Source organism: Schistocerca americana, chromosome X (genome assembly GCF_021461395.2).
Source record: "Schistocerca americana isolate TAMUIC-IGC-003095 chromosome X, iqSchAmer2.1, whole genome shotgun sequence".
NCBI lineage: Eukaryota > Metazoa > Arthropoda > Insecta > Orthoptera > Acrididae > Schistocerca > Schistocerca americana.
In genome coordinates this window covers 376,976,973-376,996,482 of record NC_060130.1, presented here as the reverse complement: position 1 = coordinate 376,996,482, position 19,510 = coordinate 376,976,973, and positions in this window count along the sequence as shown.

Here is a 19,510-nt window from a genome sequence, read left to right as displayed (position 1 = left end):
TGTGTTTCGAGGACTGATGCTGCAGTTTACTTGTGAAGTAACTGCTGTCTCTGAAGGTAGTGCATGGCTGGCTCCTGTTGTTGACTGGGGCAGTCATGCTGACTGTGGTGGCCTTGAAGCATTCCCTGATGGCAACATGATGAAGTGGAAGACCTGCAGCATAACTGATAGCTCTGGAATACTTGCCAAGGTCCCTTACGGTTCTCTGGTGCCCGATAAGCCCCCTGTCCTGTCAACAAGAAAGAAGAAGAAGTTGAACGCAGACTAGTATTTGTTTATTTGGGGCAAGGTAGGCAATGAGATTGTAAAATAAAAATAGTTGGATTGTATTTTGTATTATAGACAATAGATCTGCATTCCTTACCTCCTTTTCCCTAATTCCTCATCTATAAAAAAAATTTGATTTCACTTAACAAGCCTTTAAGCAATGCCTCTTCTAACAACGGAAACTCCCCGTCGCACCCCCCTCAGATTTAGTGGTAAGAGGGCCTAGTGGACAGGCCGTCAAAAACTGAAGACAGATCAAACATGAAAACGGGAAGAAGGTACACTGGACAGTATTTAAAAAAAGGCAAAATAGAAAGAGCGAATGGTCCACGAACAGGAAGTGCAACGTACAGCGGGCGGCAAAATATATGGCGTCGTGTTTAAGTGGTTACGGTGTGGGGTGTCATGCAGGCGTGCTATGTTCAAACCTCCTTCGTGACAACCTTTTCTTTTTCTTTTCGCTGTTCGCTTTATTCGAATTTTTGTCTGTGTCGAGGTGTAACGTCCGTTTACAAGAACGAAGTTTAAGGCAGGAGCCTGTAGTGACACTTGATTCTCCACAACTACTCTATTAGCAGCTGAAAGGAAGTGGCTTTCGAATGAGAACCGCAAACGTTTGATGACCAGGCGACAAGTCAACCGAATACTCCACCGGAAAACACGTCTGGTTTATCAAACATGGCGTGAGTGACAGCAAGTGTGTCATATTGTCACGTAAAAGAAGGAGTAATTAGATGAATGACGGACACTAACTTCACTTAACAAAGGTTTATTCAGCACTTGCACATCCAAGAGCACGGAGCGAACTGCCTCCAGCCAGAACACATACAGTATATATACAGCTACAGAACATTCCATTATAATGATTGTTAACATTTGTGGATACTTCTAGAATGTACTCTAACCGAATATAGAAATTAAAACTTTACAGTCTAGGTGATTTTTGAACTCACGACCCTTCATGCAAGAGTCTAGTATCAAAGCACTACAGCACGGTGCTACTCAGCTTCTTCTGCCACAATATGATAGGAATCTCTTATCAAATGGCTCTGAGCACTATGGGACTCAACATCTGAGGTCATCAGTCCCCTAGAACTTAGAACTACTTAAACCTAACTAACCTAAGGACATCACATACATCCATGCCCGAGGCAGGATTCGAACCTGCGACCGTAGCAGTTACGCGGTTCCGGACTGAAGTGCCTAGAACCGCACGGCCACCGCGGCCGGCAGGAATCTCTTATCGATGCACATAATTTGTACGACGGGTATGTGGGTGAAATATGCCTCCTTGCCCCATATAGGTGGTCATATGAATGTGAATGTGGTCACTCCTAAGGAAATGATGAAAACGTTGTACCTTGTTTCATAAGTTGGAAAAAATGAACACAACATTTTCAAAATCACAGAGTTTCTCTGTGCTCTGTCAAAGCACATGTTTTTAGTTTTGGAGGAGGCGTCCCGTTGTGGGAGTTTTGACTCCCGGATTCCTTTGTTGTAACATAGTTCAACTGGTTTACTTGTTGTTTTCTTTTCTGTGAGACGTCTACGTGGTATCTCACCTGCTCTCACTGTTCGTTACATTTACTTGCGAGGGTAACATATTCCTACCACATGACTTATATTCTATAACCAGTGTATAGTGCGACAACTGCCAAGACTACAGAAAGAGCACAAGCATTTCAATGACCGGGCGGACAGTTCACAATGTTGTGGGAAAATAAAACTGGGAAGTGGGAGGTTTGACCACGGTTCGCCCACCTGGCAGTCCAACACCGTAACCACTTTTATTTTTTCATGCTTGAAGTAAAGAAAGTATATTTCTTGAAACAACGTTTTCCTTATTTAATTTTTATTTACTTATTTTGTGTTTGTACTTTCGGTTTGTTAGAGCCACACTAAGCTACAGGTTGAGGAGAGGCCTGGCCCCGATGCCTCCCCCTTCCCTTAATTATACATCACCAACTGTTTCGGGATTCTGGACTATGTATGACTTAAATAAAATACGTCAATACTCATATGACGGCCACAACGGAATTATCGTAGAATTTGATCTTGCTATTCCACAGTTACATCATCAGATACGGACACTGACTTTACTTTTTCTGGTGGGGGAATTCGAATGCTTTGACTGAATATCGTGGATGTTACACCATCAAGACACTGCAGTATCTTTTGCAGTAGCTGGTACTTGGGTTGAAACAGCGTTTTTGAAAATACACAAACAAGTGACTTTTCAAGCTTTTCCGGCGGATGTGTTGTAAACAGTCTTCACGGGTTTGCCGCCGGATCACGTTGTGCAAATTCCACAGTATTTCCTCGGAGCAACTGTCCCACGTCTTCAGGTGGTTAAACCTTGCTGGCGGCTAGGTACGACTGACGGTTTCCGCACGTCGACGCCCCGTTTCTCGAACACGTCCGCAAAAAATGCGCAGGCGTGTAAATCGCGCATGCGGAATGACTTGCAGACAGATGGTACTATATTGAAACTCCCTCCGCAGAAAATCGCAGAGCAGCTCTCCTGCGCGTGCGCTGTACGCTGCGTCGGCCAACAGTGCGGCCAGACGTTACTCACCAACAGCCGTACTAGACCAATGTTATGACGAGCCTGTTATCGAAGAATCTTGATTTTCGCGTCATGATTTAATAGCAGCCAATGCAGGGTGATGATATTTTGTTGAATGGTTCGCTCTCTGATACTTGTTGATGGCCCAGAACTGAAATCTGCTGCAATTTATTGGTTCAAATGGCTCTGAGTACTATGGGACTTAACATCTATGGTCATCAGTCCCCTAGAACTTAGAACTACTTAAGCCTAACTAACCTAAGGACATCACACAACACCCAGTCATCACGAGGCAGAGAAAATCCCTGACCCCGCCGGGAATCGAAACCGGGAACCCGGGATTGGGAAGCGAGAACGCTACCGCACGACCGCGAACTGCGGACCTGCAATTTATTCACGGGTCACACGTGAAATGGTCGTACGGGAAAATACCCACTTCATCGCTACCTCGGAGATGCTGTGTCCCATCGCTCGCACGCCGACTAGAAGATGACGTTCAAACTCAAACATTGATAACGTGCAATTGTAGCAGCAGTAACCGCCGATATAACAACTGTGCGAAACACTTGTTGTCTTATATAGACGTTACCGACCGCAGCGCTATATTCTGTCTGTTTACATACTTATGTATTTGAATACACAAGCCTATACAAGTTTCTTTGGCACTTCAGTGTAGTTAAATAAGAAAAACAACAAATATTCGCGATTACGTCTGTTTTATTTATAGTTCAGCAATGGTGCATACGCTGCATTAAATCAAGAACAGCCACAAAAACCACTTATTCGATTTTTACAGTATTTCCCGAATAACTATTTCTTGTATGCAGTAAATTCAGCATGTATTTCTCTGAAACTGAATGAAGTTCATTCAGCTTCTTCTTTGATACTGCATTGATGCACTGCTCTATATCGTATGCATGCCCACTATACGTTCGGGGACAGTTCACGGTGTCTTTACACACAGTTTGAACTCATGGCAGCCCACAGTTCAGTCTTTCCAGCACAAGGGATAGTACTGTCCGTAGACTGAACAAGCTTGTAACAGTGGAGTGTTGCAGACAAATGGATCGACCTCCAGATCTTACAGTGAGTGTAATGCCGTTGTAGAATAACGCTATAGGAAGTGTCAGACCCACACAGTAAATATCCGGAGATGTAGAATACTCAGATTCATCTGTAGGTTGATGTAATGTTCTGCACACAGTTCATCCCATTCCAGCTCCGTAAACCGCACTTTGACACTTCTCGATGCATTTTCAGTCTGTAATACAGCACGCCAGTCACTGTCCACTGATGTTTTTGCCCCAATATTAAGCGCTTTGAATCACTAGCTGTTAAATTATAAGCTGAAATGAAAAACAGTAGCGCACTGGGAAGAATCGGCAGCTTCTCATCCAGCATATAATTCTCTGTGCTTCTGGGAAGGTGCATATGTAGGAGACCAGTTCTGATCTGCACCGTGTGATGTATGATTCCCAGCACAGTTCCTCTGAGAGTCAGGGACTTGCTGGGTGTCTAAATCAATGAGCGGGTTGGTTAATAGCAGGTCGATTTCCTGTTCTAGCATCCTGGTCAGGTGTGTTGAAGGATCCCACGGTTCTGCTACTGCTGAAGATCCTGACAAGCCAGAGGTCACTGCAAGTCCCGACTTGTCGATGGTGGATGCTGCTGGTCCGGACACCCCAGAGGCCGCTGAACAAAAAAGAAGAATAAACAATAAGAATCCACAGGCAATGACATATAATGCATCAAAGAAAGGGATCATGACAAAGAAGAGAGGAGGAGGAACCGCAACATGCAGTAAAAGTAGCAACAACATGTAGTGGGTATATACTTTTACGCTTATTTTGTGATGGAAAAGCAGATGAGGATCTCGACTGCTAGCGACAGTTCATGGTTCTTCTTCTTCCAGAGGCTGACTGTGAGTGGGAGCGGTGAGGTATCGCGCCCGCCTTATATCCCCTACATCACGATCACGTATTTTTGTATCCATTCTCGGTCAGACATTTGCCATGGACTGAGTTCTCGCGTGCGTCAGTATTCCGCAGAGGGTTTCCAGGTAAACGCTGCTTTATTTGAGGTTCTGTCCGAGCACAACGACGGCGCGTCCAGGCCTAGCAGTGGCACGCAATAGGAGGAGACAGAGAGAGAGAGCACGCGTTTCAACAGGAATTTCTCAGGTGTCAAGTATCAAAGAGCTACCGCTACCTGATGCGTTTGTTCGGGGATTAGTGTGACATCCGGTCCATCATTCGTTGGACGCCAACGCGTTGCGCGGCCGCTGACGCATGCGTCGCTTTGCGGGACCCCGAGCGACCTGCGCATGCAGTGGTGTGAGGCGACGTTCTGTGCGGGACGGCTGGCGGTGGACCGTGCATGCTTCGTTATCGACAGATTTCTAACAGAGTTATTAGGTATGATGGGTTTTCATGACGGTATTCCCTGCCCAGTCAGAATGAAAAACAGCCATTGATTTAGTTGCTTCTTTTCGATGTATTTTAGAAGATCTGTATTTTCCCAAACAGCAGAGAATGATAAGCAAGAGAGATTCATCCCCTACAGTTGTTTTAAATAAACAATATACCCTCTGATTCGTAATTGAATTTCTTGGTCCGCTGCTCGTGGTCGTGCAGTAGCGTTCTCGCTTGCCATGCCCGGGTTCCCGGGTTCGATTCCCGGCGGGGTCAGGGATTTTCTCTGCCTCGTGATGACTGGGTGTTGTGTGATGTCCTTAGGTTAGTTAGGTTTAAGTAGTTCTACGTTCTAGGGGCTGATGACCATAGATGTTAAGTCCCATAGTGCTCAGAGCCAGTTTTTGAATTTCTTGTCGTGAGATCCTTCCTCTCCAGCACAGAGCTGCCAAATCACAGATTGGGTTCAAATGGCTCTGAGCACTATGGGACTCAACTTCTGAGGTCATTAGTCCCCTAGAACTTAGAACTAGTTAAGCCTAACTAACCTAAGGACATCACACACATACATGCCCGAGGCAGGATTCGAACCTGCGGTCGGAGCGGTCTCGCGGTTCCAGACTGCAGCGCCTAGAACCGCACGGCCACTTCGGCCGGCTCACAGATTGGGGAGGGGGGGAAGGATGAGAGGGGGGAGGGATGGGGGACATACCTGAGGAGAAGGGGATAATTAATTTATCAATTTCATTAATTAGTCAATCAAATTGATAGAGCAGTATGGTGGCTATTCGAATGACACAGGCCTGAAAGTGTACCAGTTTCAGCGAGGGCGAGGGGGAAGCTTGGTGGTTTCCTCAGGGATTGGGAGGGGGAGGGGGACGGGGAGGGAATACACCTAGCAGAACAATAGGTCAAGGACCTGTCAATCAAAAGAGAACACTAGGTTTGCCCCTGAATGTAGGCAACCCACACTTGCGTAACGCACTGAAACAAAGTTTGCCCTACTACTATCAAGGACCAATTACAACAGTTGTGGGTCAGAGAACCTCAGGAGAATCCCGCCCAGTTAGCCGTGCAGTGTAACGCACTGCTTTCGGAGCGAGATGGCATGATGGTCCCCAGCACGAATCCGCCCAGCAGATTAGTGTGGAGGTCAGGTGTGCTGGCCAGTCTGTGGATGGTTTTTAAAGCGCTTTTCCATCTGCCTCAGCGAATGCGGGCTGGTTCCCCTTGTTCCAGCTCAGTTACACTATGTCGGCGATTGCTACGCAAATCCTATCTCCACGTACGCATACACCATAATTACTCTACCATGCAAGCATTGGGTTTACACTCATCTGGTGTGAGACGTTCCCGCGGGGGTCCACTGGGGTCCGAACCTCACAATAACCCCGGGTACGGTGTGGGGCGGTGGTGGGGTGAGTGGACTGCTGTAGCCAGTTGTGGGGTTGTGAACCACTGAGGGCTACGGCGGGGACGAAGCCTCTGCATCGTTTCTAGGTCCCCAGTTCCATACAATACAATACCTCAGGAAAGAATACAACAGTTTCGTGACACCCTTCCAACCAAGTCGGTGCATTGAATAAAATGTTCTCGGGTTTCCAACCGCGTCAATTGGTTAAAACTACACGAGCTTTCGGCCAAGCATTCCTTGGCCATTGTCAAGATTATGACAATGGCCAAGGAGTGCTTGGCCGAAAGCTCGTGTAGTTTTAACCAATTGACGCGGTTGGAAACCCGAGAACATTTTATTCAATGTTATCGCCGCGAGACTCTGCATTCATACAAATCGGTGCATGCATCCAAGCAAGAGGAAGTGCAACATCATTCTCTTAAGTGGGATCATATGGCAAAATACTTTGTAAATATGACTCGATTTTGTAATCACTGAAATAACATCTCAACCCGTGAAGGTTCATTTCGGCTCTTCCTGCGTACTGGCTGGTTCACTTTGTACTAAGCAACACATACACGTACACTAATCTGTAAAACGTAAGTACAAAATAGATTAAGTAACATAATATGTTAACTACTCGGTGGAAATGAAAGAAAGTGCGGGAGCATGTTGCCAGAGGTAACTTAATTATGCACAAAATGGTCGACCTCACATGGCGTGAAGTCAGCTTGACTACAGCGCCATATAACGCTGGCCCGACAACATTGTCAAAAGACACTATGTCAATAAGCAAGTAGTTACGGTGCACTGTTGCGATAATTTTCATTGAAAAGTGGTCCAGATACAAGATATTGATGACTTAAAATTGGGAAGAATTCGTAGTGAAACTGGAATGAGGACGAAGTGTGGCGAGTCTAGCCCAGTAGTTTGGTATTGCTCACAACATTATAGCACGTGTGTAGTTCCGAACCACACGTACTGCTGTCCGAAGGATAGGAGGTAGTCGACCACGGCCAACTGCGTCAGTAGATGGCCGATACGTTGTATAACCGACAAGAAGGGTCACAGGTCAAACAGTTGATGTAATTGCAACCACATTTAACAAGATGCAAGGCACGCAGGCTACGCTCTACAGTGGCACGGTGATGCATGGGGTGATCTCTTTGCCCGACGACCAGTACGTTGTGTTCCTTTGACACTCGCACATCGGCTGCATTGTTTACGATGGTGACAAGAGCTCAGGGAGTGGACCAGCGAGGAATGCGATCACGTGTTCTTTTTGCATGAGAAGAGTATCAGTCTCAGTAAAGTACAGACGTATGACGAGAGGCTGGAATACGTAATGCACCCAGGAACAAAGCGAGACATGATCCTTTTGATGATCCACGTATTACCGTGTGGGCGGGTATGAAGTACCATTGGCGCACTGACTTCCAAATATTTGAACAAGGCACATTTACCAGTCGACGTTATAGTAACACTGTTTTTCCTCTTGTGCATCTTATGAGAGGTGCATTCGGCTCCGCCTTCATTTCTGTAGATGACACTGCGCGACCGCTTAGAACTGCGCAGGTGAAGGAGCATTAGGAACGAGAGGATATTCAGCGAATCGACAGAACTCCCGTTCCCACGACTTAACTGTCACCGAGTATGGTTATGACACGTTGGGGATACGTACTTCAACTTGTCCAAATGCCCCAACGAACATCCAGCAGTTGTCAAAAGCGCTACTGGAGGAATGGAACGCTCTACCGCATGAACTCCTTACCAACTTTGTTGCCATCAGGGCAGCACTTATGCAGAGCATGCATTACCGCCAGTAGTGACGAAGCATCCTAATAAGAACGATGTGCCGCCTTTCGTAATGTCCAGCAGAGTATGAAATTCACGGTAACGTCAGTGATATTATTGTCTCCGAATAAAAGTGTCATATCGGTTGGTCTCATTGCAAATTTCTTTCAGTTACTCTCTCTACTATAGTGCAGCAGTTCCATCTGTGTATGGTAGAAGTTGTATCGAGCTATATTACTTGGCAGTGACACATAATGCGAAAATTACTTTCGCCTTTAAATTTTGCACACCAGTGTAGCCTCACAGCACAAAAGCGCAGGTCGCATTGTAGATCAGTGATGGACACAGGATCGCCGATTTATCGATAATTCTCTAAAATAAAGTAAGTACTATGTATTAGTAAACGCGAACACATAGAAAAGGTAGGGAAATCTCAGTACTTATCGTCCACTTCGATGCTTATAACCTCGAAGTTCAACACTAATGTCCAACAATTGCATTCCCATCGAGCACTCTTAGATTAAGAATATAAAAGTCTAAAATGTCGACATAAACGTACAGCAAGTAATGAAGACTGTTATTGTTCTTACTGATATATACCAAACTTGGTATTTGGTATAATCTAATGGCATAATGTAATGCTGGCAGATAAATTTAATAAGGTTCAAAAAATAGTTCAAATGGCTCTGAGCACTATGGGACTTAACAGCGGAGGTCATCAGTCCCCTAGAACTTAGAACTACTTAAACCTAACTAACCGAAGGACATCACACACATCCATGCCCGACGCAGGATTGGAACCAGCGACCGTAGCGGTCGCGCGGTACCAGACTGAAGCGCCTAGAACCGCTGGGCCACTCTTGCAGGCGGAGGAAGTGTGACGGCAGCACTCGGCCTCTGAGTAAACAACGACTGCCTCGCTGCTACAGTAGTCTTTTCTAACTGTCTACTTGGAATTTTATCTTGGCTTCGATTTTTCCAAATGTAGTATCGACTGGCACTTTTCAAGACTGAAGGCGTTTGAGATGAAAAGATAATTATCAGAAAAAAAACAGATGGCAGAGGAATTAGTCACTGGTGTGGTCTTTCATTTGTTTGTACCTTTGTTTGTATAAAATTGAATTCTTCTGACTTGCGTTGTTCAGTTGTCGAGAAGGCTAGTGAGAAGTTTAACCATTCAGATGGAACCGCTAGTGAAGTTATTATTTCTCACGCTAGGCTTGGCGTATGACCTGTAAGAGTTTTCGGGTTGCCGCTCATAATCCCACCTTAACAAATAAATATTGATCTTAAGCGTCATGGTCTGGTTATATCCACCGTTGCAAAAAAAGGGTCTGAGTTACGTTTGTTTCCGGTTTTGAATGGTATTTGATAAATTAAGACTGTGCATTTGAGACGCATACCTTCATGTATAAGAGTCTGCGGGTATCGCACCCTTGCTTACAATGAGCAGCCGAGGACTTGAGCTCCCTGTAATCAAACTGAGTACAACCGACATGAGAGTAATAGAAGGCTTGCCCCACCGTTACCGAACAATAAGGCGTCTGTCGCATGGCCAGTAGTAAGCAGGAAAGTAAGAAGTTGCCGTACACTAACGCTGCAGTTACTCGCGGTCCCACTCAATTAGTGATGCCAACAAACAATGAAAACAATAGATTCAGTCGGTTGTTGGAAAACCGTTGACTCATTCCTTTATAGCTTTACGTATCGATTGAATTATTCATTCATTCTTTTATGTGAAACCAATCCATAGAAGGAACCGAATGGGAACAATCGAAACAATCGGTTGTGTTACGTATCGGTAGGATGATTATTCATTCATTTCTTTCGTGTGAAACCAGTCTCTGGGAGCAACCGAATGAAAGCTATTGACACAATCCGGTTGTGTGTGTACTGACTCAGTTATTCACTCTTTCGTTTCAAGTGAAACAAGTCTTTAGTCCTTTTGTCGGCTAAAGGATATATTCATTCGTTCATTCAACTGAAAACACTGTTTGGGGCTTTAGTTAACTCAGTTATCCAGTTATTCTTCTGAGTGAAACTGGTCTGCAGTACTTTCATTAGGTGAATTGAAGCAGTGGTACACATACCCCCAGAGGGTATCACTCACCTCCATATTAAAGCGTAGGTGTCTCAATGTCAACGTCATATTTAATGTAAGTAATATACATATTCATTTACTGAAAGACGAATTTTCCTTTTCCTCATTTGATATAGATAAATGGATTTCTGTATATTAAATTGTTCCATATGCGATTAAAACGCAACTAATATAGCTTCGTCACGAGTACAGAGCAAGCATAAAATTTCTCTTAGAAGTACGCGAGGAAGAAAGGAAAATTGCCAAAGTTTAGTGTCTGCATTCTGTTTTACTGAAAATGTGTGATTATGTAGGTATGTTAATCAAAAACTTCGCCTCTGAGAAGACCCCGGCACGTTCCACATCAGCGTCCTGCTGCTGCTAAGGTCAGGGCCAGAGTGGCAGACGGCTGGAGGTGTTAGCCACTCACCGCTGGCTCATGTCACAGCACTATTGAACTCACACACGGCCAATGCGCCACCTCCACGCGGCGGCTGCGAACCCTGGCTCTGGCGGCAGCACGCGGTACGGTGGCAGAGCGAAGCTCCCGCCCCCACGACAGTCGCCCCCAAACCCTCTCCAGCTGAAAAGGGTGAAAGAGTTGTTGTTGTTGTGGTCTTCAGCCCTGAGAGTTTTGATGTAGCTCTCCATGCTACTCTATCCTGTGCAAGCTTCTTTATCTCCCAGTACCTACTGCAACCTACATCCTTCTGAATCTGCTTAGTGTATTCATCTCTTGGTCTCACTCTACGATTTTTACCCTCCACACGGCCCTCCAATGCTAAATTTGTGACCCCCTGATGCCTCAGAACATGTCCTACCAACTGATCCATTCTTCTTGTCAAGTTGTGCCACAAACTCCTCTTCTCCCCAATTCTATTCAATACCTCCTCATTAGTTATGTGATCTACCCATCTAATCTTCAGCATTCTTCTGTAGCACCACATTTCGAAAGCTTCTATTCTCTTCTTGTCCAAACTATTTATCGTCCATGTTTCAATTTCATACATGGCTACGCTCCATACAAATACTTTCAGAAACGACTTCCTGACAGTTAAATCCATATTCGATTTTAACAAATATCTCTTCTTCAGGAACGCTTTCCTTGCCATTGCCAGTTTACATTTTATATCCTCTCTACTTCGACCATCATCAGTTATTTTGCTCCCCAAATAGCCAAACTCCTTTACTACTTTAAGTGTCTCATTTCCTAATCTAATTCCCTCAGCATCACCCGACTTAATTCGACTACATTACATTATCCTCGTTTTGCTTTTGTTGATGTTCATCTTACATCCTCCTTTCAAGACACTGTCCATTCCGGTCAACTGCTCTTCCAAGTGCTTTGCTGTCTCTGAGAGAATTACAATGTTATCGGTGAACCTCATAGTTTTTATTTCTTCTCCATGGATTTTAATACCAACTCCGAATTTTTCTTTTGTTTCCATTACTGTTTGCTCAATATACAGATTGAATAACATCGGGGAGAGGCTACAACCCTGTCTCACTCCCTTCTCAACCACTACTTTCCTTTCGTGGCCTCGACTCATATAACTGACATCTGGTTTCTATACGAATTGTAAATAGGCTTTCGCTCCTTGTATTTTACCCCTGCCACCTTTAGAATTTGAAAGAGAGTATTCCAGCCAAAATTGTCAAAAGCTTTCTCTAAGTCTACAAATGCTAGAAACGTAGGTTCGCCTTTCCTTAATCTTTCTTCTAAGGTAAGTCGTAAGGTCAGTATTGCCTCAAGTGTTCCAACATTTCTACGGAATCCAAACTGGTCTTCCCCGAGGTCGGCTTCTACCAGGCTTTCTATTCGTGTGTAATGAATTCGCGTTAGTATTTTGCAGCTGTGACTCATTAAACTGATAGTTCGGTAATTTTCACATTTGTCAACACCTGTTTTCTTTGGGATTGGAATTATTATATTCCTCTTGAAGTCTGAGGGTATTTCGCCTGTCTCATACATCTTGCTCTCCAGATGGTAGAGTTTTGTCAAGACTAGCTCTCCCAAGGCCGTCAGTAGTTCTAATGGAATGTTGTCTACTCCCGGGGCCTTGTTTCGACTCAGGTCTTTCAATGCTCTGTCAAACTCTTCACACGGTATCGTATCTCCCATTTCATCTTCATCTACATCCTCTTCCATTTCCGTAATATTGTCGTCAAGTACATCGCCCTTGTATACACCCTCTATAAAAGTAGCGAAGTGATATAAAAACTCAGAGACTGAGTGAAAACATTCCTATAACTGACGTAACCGACAGTTGTTTGTATGAGTCGGTTGTCTCACATTAAGTAAAACTACTCTAATCCTACGCTTCGGTTGTTTCATTCAACTGGAAATCCAACAAAATGAAAAAACAATCGACTGGCCCAATCGGTTGTTGAAAACACTCGGTTGTACCGTGTCTGCACTCGACTGAAACCGACGGAGCAGGGGATGATTCTGTGGCGCGGGAGGATACTCGGAATAAGGCATACTTCAGCAACAAGAAAGTCAATGAGATATCGGACATTCACGATTCTATTCTGCGCATATCTGTTGAGAGTTCTTCTAAACAATCACACATTGCACAGACGACACCTGACACAGATGATGAAGATTCAAATGGCTCTGAACACTATGGGACTCAACTGCTGAGGTCATTAGTCCCCTAGAACTTAGAACTAGTTAAACCTAACTAACCTAAGGACATCACAAACATCCATGCCCGAGGCAGGATTCGAACGTGCGACCGTAGCGGTCTTGCGGTTCCAGACCGCAGCGCCTTTAACCGCACGGCCACTTCGGCCGGCAGAGGATGAAGATGCCTTCATTTCAGATATTTCTAAAGTGGAGGCTAACAACAAGAGAGGAAATTGGCAAGACACGAATGAAGATCATATGGATAACAAATTAACACAAGGAGAGCCACAAAGAGAAACAGAAAATTCGAATGGGAAGAAAAAAGTTGGTGAACAGAATGAATATCCCAATGAATTAACAAAATCGCGAGTTCGAAGGAAAGAAAGAAAGAAATAGAGCATATACCATTCCATGATAGATTGATTGGCACAGTAACTAATTTTCAGAATTATATACAGAGACTGTCTCGGTTCCAAAGTAATTTTCATTGCTACAGAGTAGCTTTGTCTCTTTATATAAAGAAATAAATGCGACTGTCAAAATAATTGCTTCACGTGAACTTCTTCTGACAGCAAAGAACAGATCCCATCTCTGAGATCAGTAACAAATCCACCAGAAAAGTCACCAAAATCTTCTTCAGCGTGATCGTCGAAGACGTCAAAAGTAATACAAAGAGCGACTGGCACACCAAGCTGCAAGAGTGTGGCCTCTGCTTTGAGGAAGAGGCTAACACTCATGCAGGGCTGCAAAAGGATGACAGAAGAATACATAACGAAACAAGTCGACGACTGATCTGGTGGCAAAATGAGGCAGACATGTGCCCACAGCCCACACGAAGCATCTAAAACGAGCTTGATAATACAAAGCCCAGAGGTGGATGATGAAATGATGAAACTAGACTTGGTCTTCACACTTCAGAAATACTAATTGAGTGAACCGATGATAAGGAGGACCAGGCGGCCGCAATGGAAACGGAACAGGTACCCGAGAAAGAATTTTTTATGAAATAATTGTAAAATGGAGTCTGAGAAACTACAAGAAGAAAAACTAGAAGGAACGTGAAGCTAGCTGTTACCACTAATGAATCCTGTGTTTCGCCGTCTAGTAGTGTTGCACAGTGGAACAGACATCTAATTGGAACACTCTGAACATAAATAAAATTCAGAGTGCAGAGAGCAACAATGGTAGCTGCGCTAAAAGACTTCCTATATCAGTGTGATACAGACGTCACTTTTTTACATCCTGGATTTTTATGCCTCGGGTAACAAAGAGATTTAAAATATAGCTCCTAAAAAAGCACGTGGGATTGCAATCGCTGAAGTAGGAATAGAGGTGAGAAATGTGCGTCTTGTTAGTAGCAGAGAGGGAAATTAACTGTAAAATATTTAATAGCACCTTTGTAAATAGTTATGCACCTTGTGGTGAATAAAGTATACCACGACTGTAAGATTTACGTACATTACTAACGGTTCACGGAGTTGCATTGACAGAAAATACGTCACTCCAAATGTAAAGAGGGAAGTAAAAGGAGTGGAGCAATACCAACTACAGTCTCTCTACACCTGCGTGTGAAATGCAGCAGTAATCTAACAAAGCAAAAGATATTTTGGTCACTCATTATAGATACTGCGTATAAATCTGTTCCTAGAAAATGCCCTAGCCTTACAGATGCAAGAGGTTTCGCAGGAAGTATTAAGAATGCGAAAGATATATACAGGGTGGTCAGAAAATGTGTGAAATGCTTGTAGGGATGTTACAGAGCAGGTTGTACTGAGACTTAAATGTCAGGAAAAAAATTCGATACGTTGCTCCGTTTCCGAGTTATTTAGCGTAGAATTTGGCCAGTAGGGGCGTCGCGCGCTCACATTCAAGCGGTGTTGCACAACGAGTGCTTTGTCTCGTTAGCTGAAACTTGAATTTACGCGCCCGACGATCTGATTGGCTAACTTCAATGCTAAATAACTCGGAAACGGCACAACGTATCGAATTTTTTTCGTGACAACCATATCTCAGTACAACCCGCCCTGCAACATCCCTACAAGCGTTTCAGACATTTTCTGACCACATTGTAGATCCGGTATAAAATGGCGATCTTTGGCGGCAAAGAAGAAGTTAAGAGCGACGTTGATCACCTGCGGGAAAGACTGAGCCAGGCGGCCGAGAGACACACGGAATTCCAAAATTCTTGTCTACGAGACCTATATGAGCAACCATTGTCTCAAGAGATCATTACAAAAACAAATAAAACTAAAAGGCAAATGTTAAGTAATAAGAGGACGTAGGTGGAGATGTTAAAAATGAAATCCCACACCAGCACAAGTGTGGAAGGAAAAGGTACCTCCATCTACCACTTGATACAACATGCAAAATTCAGGAAAAGGAATTTCATTGGCGACCTGAGAACGGAAGTAAAACAAAGTTAGTGCAGCAAAAAGATACTTTAAACGAAACCCACTGATTTTACTATCAACTATATTCTGAAAATAATAGTGATGAAAACTCAGCAAAACATTTGTTACAATAATGTGGAATAGAACGGACTTGCCACAGTGGTAACACCGGTTCCCGTCGGATCGGGATGGTCTAGCACTTGGATGGGTGACCATCCGCTCTGCCGAGCGCTTTTGACCAGCAGGCTGCACTCAGCTCTTGTGAGGCAACCTGTGGAGATACTCGATTGAAAAGTGGTGGCTCCGGTCTCGTAAACTGACATACGGCCGGCAGAGCGGTGTGCTGACCACAAGCCCCTCCATACCCGCATCCGGTGATGCCTGTGGACTGAGGATGACACGGCGGCCGCCCGGGTACCGTTAGGCCTTCAGGGCCTGTTCGGGCTGAGTTAGAGCTGTTCTGGAGTAGAGTGGTCGTGACAGATGAGGAAAATAGAAATTTTACATCAGTAATTACTAATGAAGAGGTTTTAAATATTATTAAATCTTCGCTCTCCAAAAAGTCTTCTGACCCTGACGGTCTGTACCTAGAATTTTATACAACCTCTTGGCATATAACAGACTACATATTAACTGAAGTGGGGGATTGTTCCTACGGCTTTCAAAGAGAGTGTAATAAGGCTACTTCGAAAAGAAAGGAATAAAGAAATAAAGGAGCTTAGCAAAATGAGCCCAATCACTTAAAAGAACACAGATTACAAAATAATTGCACGGGTAGCTTAAGAAAGCTTGAGACCCATTCTAGAAAATGTATTCTGAAGCCACTAGAATTGTTTCTTATACTTAACATATTCAAGGCAGAATGCAAATACAGGGCTATTACAAATGATTGAAGCGATTTCATAAATTCACTGTAGCTCCATTCATTGACATATGGTCACGACACACTACAGATACGTAGAAAAACTCATAAAGTTTTGTTCGGCTGAAGCCGCACTTCAGGTTTCTGCCGCCAGAGCGCTCGAGAGCGCAGTGAGACAAAATGGCGACAGGAGCCGAGAAAGCGTATGTCGTGCTTGAAATGCACTCACATCAGTCAATCATAACAGTGCAACGACACTTCAGGACGAAGTTCAACAAAGATCCACCAACTGCTAACTCCATTCGGCGATGGTATGCGCAGTTTCAAGCTTCTGGATGCCTCTGTAAGGGGAAATCAACGGGTCGGCCTGCAGTGAGCGAAGAAACGGTTGTACGCGTGCGGGGAAGTTTCACGCGTAGCCCGCGGAAGTCGACGAATAAAGCAAGCAGGGAGCTAAACGTACCACAGCCGACGGTTTGGAAAATCTTACGGAAAAGGCTAAAGCAGAAGCATTTCTTAAACAGGAGATTGGAAAACCGACGGATCGGTCGTGGTGGAGATCATGATCAACAATTCATGTCATGACCTCCACGCTCTCCCGACTTAACCCCACGCGATTTCTTTCTGTGGGGTTATGTGAAAGATTCAGTGTTTAAACCTCCTCTACCAAGAAACGTGCCAGAACTGCGAGCTCGAATCAACGATGCTTTCGAACTCATTGATGGGGACATGCTGCGCCGAATGTGGGAGGAACTTGATTATCTGCCGAATCACTAAAGGGGCACATATCGAACATTTGTGAATGCCTAAAAAAACTTTTTGAGTTTTTATATGTGTGTGCAAAGCATTGTGAAAATATCTCAAATAATAAAGTTATTGTAGAGCTGTGAAATCGCTTCAATCATTTGTAATAACCCTGTACAATGACATTATCGCTATTTGGTCTGCATCGCCGGCAAATGGAGGCCTTGCCTTCACAGATATTGTAAAGGCGTTTCACAGAGTTCACCACCGATACCTTTTGAAAGCTTTGAAACACATAGGTTTTAATGAGAACAACTTCACCGTTTTAATGATTGTCGTAAGGGACAGATAAATAATGATGACGATTGATGGACAAATACAAACAACATTATGGTATCAAATTTAGTCCCACAAGGAAGTCCCTTATCAGTGATATTTTACGTAGGTTCCTTGAAACCACTCTTAGAAATTTGAATCCAACTTTAGTGAACAGAATAATATCTGGAATGAAAAAGAGTAGGGTCTCAATAATGTGTAGCTGCCGTGAACAACCCAGATTAAAAATCACAATACGTTAGGTTTAAACTTCTACAGTTTTCCACTAACAAAAATAGGCTACGATTGGAGATAGGTGCTAGAGTGTGTCAGACGCACCCTAATATTAAACGAAAGAATAGATCTGAACGTCAAGCAAAGAATAAAACTTATAAACTGTGCAGTTCTTTCGAAAGCTAGATATGTATATCAGGTGTTATATGTAGCCAATAGAAGAGCGATAGCTATCATGAGCACAGATTGTAAATATGCCTATCAAGGTGTTATTTTTAGATTAACAGCGAGCACAAATACCTTAAAATCAGAGAAAGGAGGCGTAAGACTGACAAACATTAGAAAAAATACGTCCCTGTTCATCCATAGAACACAGCAACTGATTGAGACTCATCCGAACGGCATCACCGCTGCTTTATTCGAACTTCTCAAACCAAAAACAGTGCATCTGCTGGTAAATGTCAAGTTGGAACACATAAGGTATTTGTACTTACAAATAAGATACTTGAAGTATTGAAGAACTGTCGGTATATAGTCGATAGGTTTAAATAAAACGAAAAGCGAAGTAAGATGGAGATAAAATACTTTACTTTGCTTTACTTTTACTTTCACGAGATCAGGCCCAATGGGTCGTGTGCAGCCTACAAGTTCCCTTCTCTATTGTCTTTTGTCCATCGCTGCCAGCCAGCATCCGTCCACAGCTATCTCTGACAGTTGCAAGTCTTCATGGAGGCCAATCCTCCACTTCTTCCTTGGTCATCCTGTGGGGATGAAATCCAGGCTCTTTCGTGGCCAGTTGTCGTCGTCCATCGGAGCCACATGTCCAGCCCACAATAGTAGCTTTCATCTTATTCCTGCTTTACTGGCATTTCGAAACGTCTCGTCTAGCTCATGGTTGTGTCTGATCATCCATTCACTGGTATTTGCGTCTAATACCAGACCAAAGATCTTTCAGAGCACGTTTCTCTCGAATGCGAGAAGATTATGAAAGTTCTGTCTTCGGATGCTCCACGTCTCACAGTCGTGCAGCATCATGGGCTGGGTCAGGGGTTATATTGTATGTAACCGAATCTTGTAGGAACTTGACAGACACATGGACCTAAGCAATTTTGTTAGGCCTTAGAAATAGATAAAATACCGCAATAAAAATAGGAAAATAATACGGAAAAATGTAAATGATAGAATACTAATAACAGATGTTCAAGTGGCATTGGAACCGCGAGACCGCTAGGGTCGCTGGTTCGAATCCTGCCTCGGGCATGCATGTGTGTGATGTCTTTAGGTTAGTTAGGTTTAAGTAGTTCTAAGTTCTAGGGGACTGATGACCTCAGAAGTTAAGTCCCATAGTGTTCAGAGCCATTTGAACCAAGTTGCATGATACGTAGACATAAATAAAATAGTTAGTACCCATGAAAAATGGTTCTCATTAGGACTTAGTACAACAACTTTACGTCCAAAATGCAAAACGCGATAAGGTCTGGGACTGCTGGTGTGGGTGAAGTATGGTGGGGACTAGGTGGGCCCGGTGGCCGCAGCGACAGCGGTGAATGCCTCAACAGTACCCCGAAGTAACATTGCGTACAGCGAAAAAATGCTATGGAACAAGGCACAGCTACAAAGACAGCATCATTAAAGTTCTGTTTGCAAAAACGAGAGCATTATGTGTGCGATTTTATTCTCTCACTCTTTTTTCGTTTTCTGTTTAACACTTTTTACTAAGAAGACAAGAAGAAAATGTTCGTTCACGGCTGCGCATCAAACAATTTAAAAAAATATATTTTGTGGGCTATTCATACGAGCCATTGTAATGGGAATTACATTTAGC